The 5,314-nt window shown below is 37.2% G+C and overlaps 1 pseudogene across 1 annotated transcript; it reads right to left on the bottom strand.

Annotated features, from left to right (window-relative positions):
- Window positions 1-314: 314 nt before the first annotated feature.
- LOC309630988 (signal peptidase complex catalytic subunit SEC11C pseudogene) lies at window positions 315-4,286 on the bottom strand (annotated as a pseudogene). The gene has a single exon. The product of its transcript is annotated as a signal peptidase complex catalytic subunit SEC11C pseudogene (transcript).
- Window positions 4,287-5,314: the final 1,028 nt, after the last annotated feature.

The raw sequence follows: 5,314 nt of genomic DNA, 5'->3' as shown, positions 1-5,314 counted from the left end.
TAAAACATGGTTTTATTAAATTTGAATTCAATACCATTATATACAAATGGCTATCAGATGGAATAATTAAATGTTTTTAATTGAGATATTTCTACAGGAAACATTGTTTCCTTTGTTATTTAGAATAAAAACATTTTCTCTTCAGGTTCACAGGAGAAAAATATCAAAAACATACCAACTGCAGATCTTCACCATAAGACTGATAACATAATTGAGATATGTTTGTATTACTTTTCTCCTAATTTATTTTTTAAAAAGTAAAAGAAAGATTATTCATATGATACATAATTCATTTTTAATTTTACTTTTTAAAAAAATTTTATTTATTTATTTATTTTTTAAAATTTATTTATTTATGGCTGTGTTGGGTCTTCGTTTCTGTGCGAGGGCTTTCTCTAGTTGTGGCAAGCGGGGGCCACTCTTCATCGCGGTGCGCGGGCCTCTCACTATCGCGGCCTCTCTTGTTGCGGAGCACAGGCTCCAGACGCGCAGGCTCAGTAGTTGTGGCTCACGAGCCTAGTTGCTCCGCGGCATGTGGGATCTTCCCAGACCAGGGCACGAACCTGTGTCCCCTGCATTGGCAGGCAGATTCTCAACCACTGCGCCACCAGGGAAGCCCCCATTTTTAATTTTAAATACAGTAACTCAATACGTAAAAATTTAAAAGCTAGCCGAACTATTCAAAGGTGAAACAATTTTTGGAGACTGTCATGAAGTAACTCTGCTCTCCCTTTACTCTGTCCTTGCCTGATCGGAGGATTCTTTTGGTCTCCACTTTAAAGCTATTTGGAAATACTACTGCCTTCATAGGATCAGACAAAGTACTGATTCTTTGTAATAGCCGACCTGTGGAGGTTTTGGTCATTATGTAACTATTTGTCGTGATGTACACTTGACCTTTTTTTTTTTCACTGATGAATCATTTATTCGAACAAGACAAAAACGTCTCCACATTGTTTCCTTTTATACAGAAAGTGGAACATTTCAAATATATTAGCTTTTCTCCTTTTCAACAGAATTTATTTCAGTCTCGTCCCAGGAACTGCCTTACATTTTAGGATTCACGTTTTAGTAACACATATGCACCCAATACAACCAAAAGAGCATACTTGAATTTTGGGAGTTGTTCATTGTAATGGTGAACATACCAACATATGGTAAAAACCCTCTGGCTCTCCCCACCACATCCTTCTTTTCCAGCCAGTTCTGGCCTTCTTTGTACAAGCCTCTATTGTCAACTTCTTTATTACCTCCTTTAGTCAGAAATTTGATGTCTCCATTATCTTTTTTATGAACTCTGATTACTCTGTGAACTGTTGGAATGCCTTGTCCTTCTACTTTAAAAACAATGATTTCACCAGCTCTAACCGGGTCTTCCCGGAAATTTGTCAGGAACAGAAGGTCGCCCCTGTGGAAGGCTGGCTCCATGCCGCTCAGCACCACCATGATGGGACTGTCTCTGCCAATGAGGACGATCAGGCCTTTCCAGATCATGAGTAATCATGACACGTCATGGCAAAGTTTAAGACCTGGTAATAGAGCTGGCACTTGTTCATCTTCCTCGGGTCCCCTAAGATGTCCAAGCCGGACACGGGGAGATGCGACCCCGTGGCGCCCATGCGCACCATGCAGGGGTCTCTGGGGGCCTAGGTGGCCCACGGGCTCCGGGTGTTACAGACAGCTCACTTGACTTCTTATAGCAAACAACACCCTTATATTTCAGTTCACATGAGGGTGGATACCTTCTGAAGTGGGGCATGTGATTCAGTATGGCCAAAAATGAGCATGGTTGTCCCATATCACAGTGACCGGCTAGTGGTAGGCATATGACTGGGCCTCATTAGGCCAATCAGAATGGTGAATGTCCTGTATTTGTGTGTTTGCAACCTAAATTAGAATTTGTAAGGTCTTTAATTTGAGTCTCTTCTTTTTCACCTATTCTCCAGCTGCTACTCCAAGAGATAAGCTGGGTCATTGATGTGATCTTTAGCCTGGACTTTTCTATCAAGATGATTTTCCTCTAGAGTACAGACTCTTGTTCCATAGTGGGTTTGATTTCATGTCCAGGTCAATTATTTCTACTTCAGAAATACTCCTCAGCAGGAATCCACACACCCAAAATGTCCTGATGCATATAATTGGGTAAAATGGCAAATAATGAGAAGTGAAATATGTATGATGGCAGCCTTTTCTCTTTGACCCTCTGAATTTTTTTCCAACCAAAAAATGAATAATTGGTACAATTAAAGTTGGCATGAAACGTACTGATTTTTTTAAAACACATTTTAATCCTTAATTTTTCTTTACTGGTATCTTCCAGTTTATTGGTTTTGATGTGTTTTTATTTTCTCTTTTAGTTCAAATTAATTAATACTACTAATGATTATTTTATTTAAAGTATATGTGTGTTTTAAAACTGTCATTAGTTCATTCATATTTCCTTTAAAAAATAAAGACCAATGATGATTTTTTGTATATTTGGTCAGATCTCCAAAACAAATAATTTTACCTCCTATTTATAAGTTACATGGGAGAAGTCAATATGAGGTCATCTGGGAATGTTAAAAAAGACTATTTCATGCCTGGGCCACTGATAAGAGCTGCCAGCACCATAGCCATTCTGAAATCTGGGATAATTGCTACATTGCATTCCTTCTCAGAAACAGATAGCTTCCAGGAAAGATAGTGGGAGTTAATATCCATGACATATGAGAAGAGGATCCAAGAGTTGCCTTTAATAATCATAGCTATATTAATTGCCTGTTACAGGAGCCTAATTCAAACTACCTTAAGAAAAACAGTATATTCGTTCATGTAACTCTGATCAAAAACAATAATTAACATATCATTCAATATATGCTAGGTATAGTTCTAAGTGCTTTATATGCTTTAGCTCATTTTATCTTTACAAATATCCCTATGACCTAGGTGTTATTAGTATTATCATCATCATCCCCCTTTTAGTTTTGAAGCATTCAAGCCATAGAGACATTAGGTAATGTGAATGGGACACAAGAGACAAAAAGCAGCAGAGCTGGGATTTGATCACATGCAGTTTGGCTGCAGAGATCATGTACTGACTCCCCAATCTAGAGTGACTCAAATGCTCCTGGTGTCTGAGGTAGCTCCTGGAAATGGAAATGCTGTGGGAACTGCAACCACAGACTTGACAGCAAGACTCTCTTGGTTCATCCCTGTCAACTCTGCCCCTCTTTGCTTCTCTCGGTATGTTGACCATATTCTCTCCTGCTTGCACTGGCCTTTCAATCTAGCAAGGACCCCATCCTCTAACAGGTGCAGTTACTGACCCCAAGGGGTAAAAGGTTGTCTGGTCCTGGGTCCCCCGCCCACTTCTATGACTTGGAATAAGTTGCTTGAGGCAGGAGTACTGGAAAGCCTGCTGGAGAGACAAAAACAATCAGCTCCACGTTCCCCTGCAGTTCCTACCTGCCAAAGGTATGAGGTTTTACTCTGTTTTTACTCAGTGAAGGTTGCCATTCCTAAGAGAGCATAAAAATAGGACTCTAAGTCTTACATGGATTTCAAAATCCATAATAGGGTGTTTTAAGAATTAGTTATTCTAGGAATGTGGTTTAAGATCTATTAGCTCTTTAAGGCCCATGAAAAGTCCTGAGATTAAAAAAAAATAAATTAGCTTTAAAAAAAAACAAAAAAACAAAATGTGTACATATCTAATTAAATGTTTACGAAAGTAACATATTGGAAAGACAACTGTGACCCAGCTCCACTCATATACAGATAAATTTTAATAGGTTTGGTATAAAAAAGACGAAGTTCCCCAGAAGCATGAGAATGTTGAGCCTCTGGAGGACTTAAGAAGGCCCTGTTCCACTAATATAACTCTTGGAGGACCAGAGTACCCAGAGGGATCAGTCAAAAATTGAACATTGTCACCATCCAGTGAATTTCATTTGCCATCCTTGGTCCATGTCACCTCAAAACAAATGGAACTATTTAAGCTTTGGTTATCTTTTCTAAGTTTTTGCCAAAACTCTCACAAGTGAGAAATCTACTCTCATCCAGTGTCTGCTCACAGAGTATAAAAATGACGATTATGATTTCTAGAGCTGTTAAATATATTTAGGGTTTTTAAATAAAAGATCTTGATCTAAATACAAAGTATCCTGATTATTGTGGTTAAACTTAGAATGATAGTCTGTACTGTTTAAGTAAAACCTAATATTGAAAATGATGAATTGTTCTTTAGTTGTTAGATGTAAGTTATGTTATAAAAGTGCTCTGTCCTTGGGCCACTAACCAAGCAAACCATCTCTTTGCTTGTCCCTTTTCATACTTCACCTACACAAGGAGAATCTCCTTTTTCTTTTATTGTGATGCTTTATTGTATTACTCTGATTGTTGCAGAGTTCTTACATGTAGCCTGGATAGTTCCTGTTTAACATAGATTTCTACTTCTCAGTAGAGTTATGAATACAACCAGATATGCAGCAGTGATGTGTGAAGTGACATGGTATATGTGGCCCATCTTCATAGAACAGAATTTTGCCCAAAGATTTGGGAAGACTTTTATAAATACACAAACTCATAAATATTTATGGAGATAGATCGATTGACAGGTAAAGGCTGATTTTCTAAACAGAGTAAAACCGTGATTCTCATACATATAAAAGGAATATGTGCCACATATTTTGTGCAACTCATTAATTAAAGGGGGAATCAGTAAGATGTTACTGATCAAAGAAGAATTCAAAATACCATCTAATGATGGATTAAAAAGTGCTTAAATTAATTTACAAATAGATGTAAAAGTTGTCAATATTCAAGAGACAATAAGCAGATTCCACTGAATACAATTTGGATCTCTATGGAAAAATACTGTCTTCATTGCTATCACTTATCTAAAACTTACAGAGTTGTGAAATAGCTCAAAAACAATGAAATGCACAGCGTCCCCATAGAATCTGATAACACTGAAGGGTTTGCTGGACCAAGTTTTCATTGGTCCATTGCAAATCTTTCATAATTTTTATTGAAAAAATCTACAATAAGTAGATATATAATAAAGAAATGGATATACTTTAAAGTAAAATGTCAAATGCCAATATCATATTAATTTTAACTATAAAATAGGTGACATCTAAAGCATTTCTGACTTTTAGCCATGATTATTGTCTCATTTTTCACAGTTCCTTTAAAATAGGGGTTCTTAAACCAGGGTTCATGGGCACCATTTATATTTTCAGTAGGAAGAAAACAGTTGCTTTCATCAAAATCTAAAACAGTATTTGATACACAGTGGTTTGAAGCCAATCCTTCAGGGAGCACTTTGGAA

This window comes from Balaenoptera borealis (genome assembly GCF_965194805.1).
Source record: "Balaenoptera borealis genome assembly, chromosome: 6".
Classification (NCBI taxonomy): domain Eukaryota; kingdom Metazoa; phylum Chordata; class Mammalia; order Artiodactyla; family Balaenopteridae; genus Balaenoptera; species Balaenoptera borealis.
This window is presented reverse-complemented; position numbering and strand designations above follow the sequence as displayed.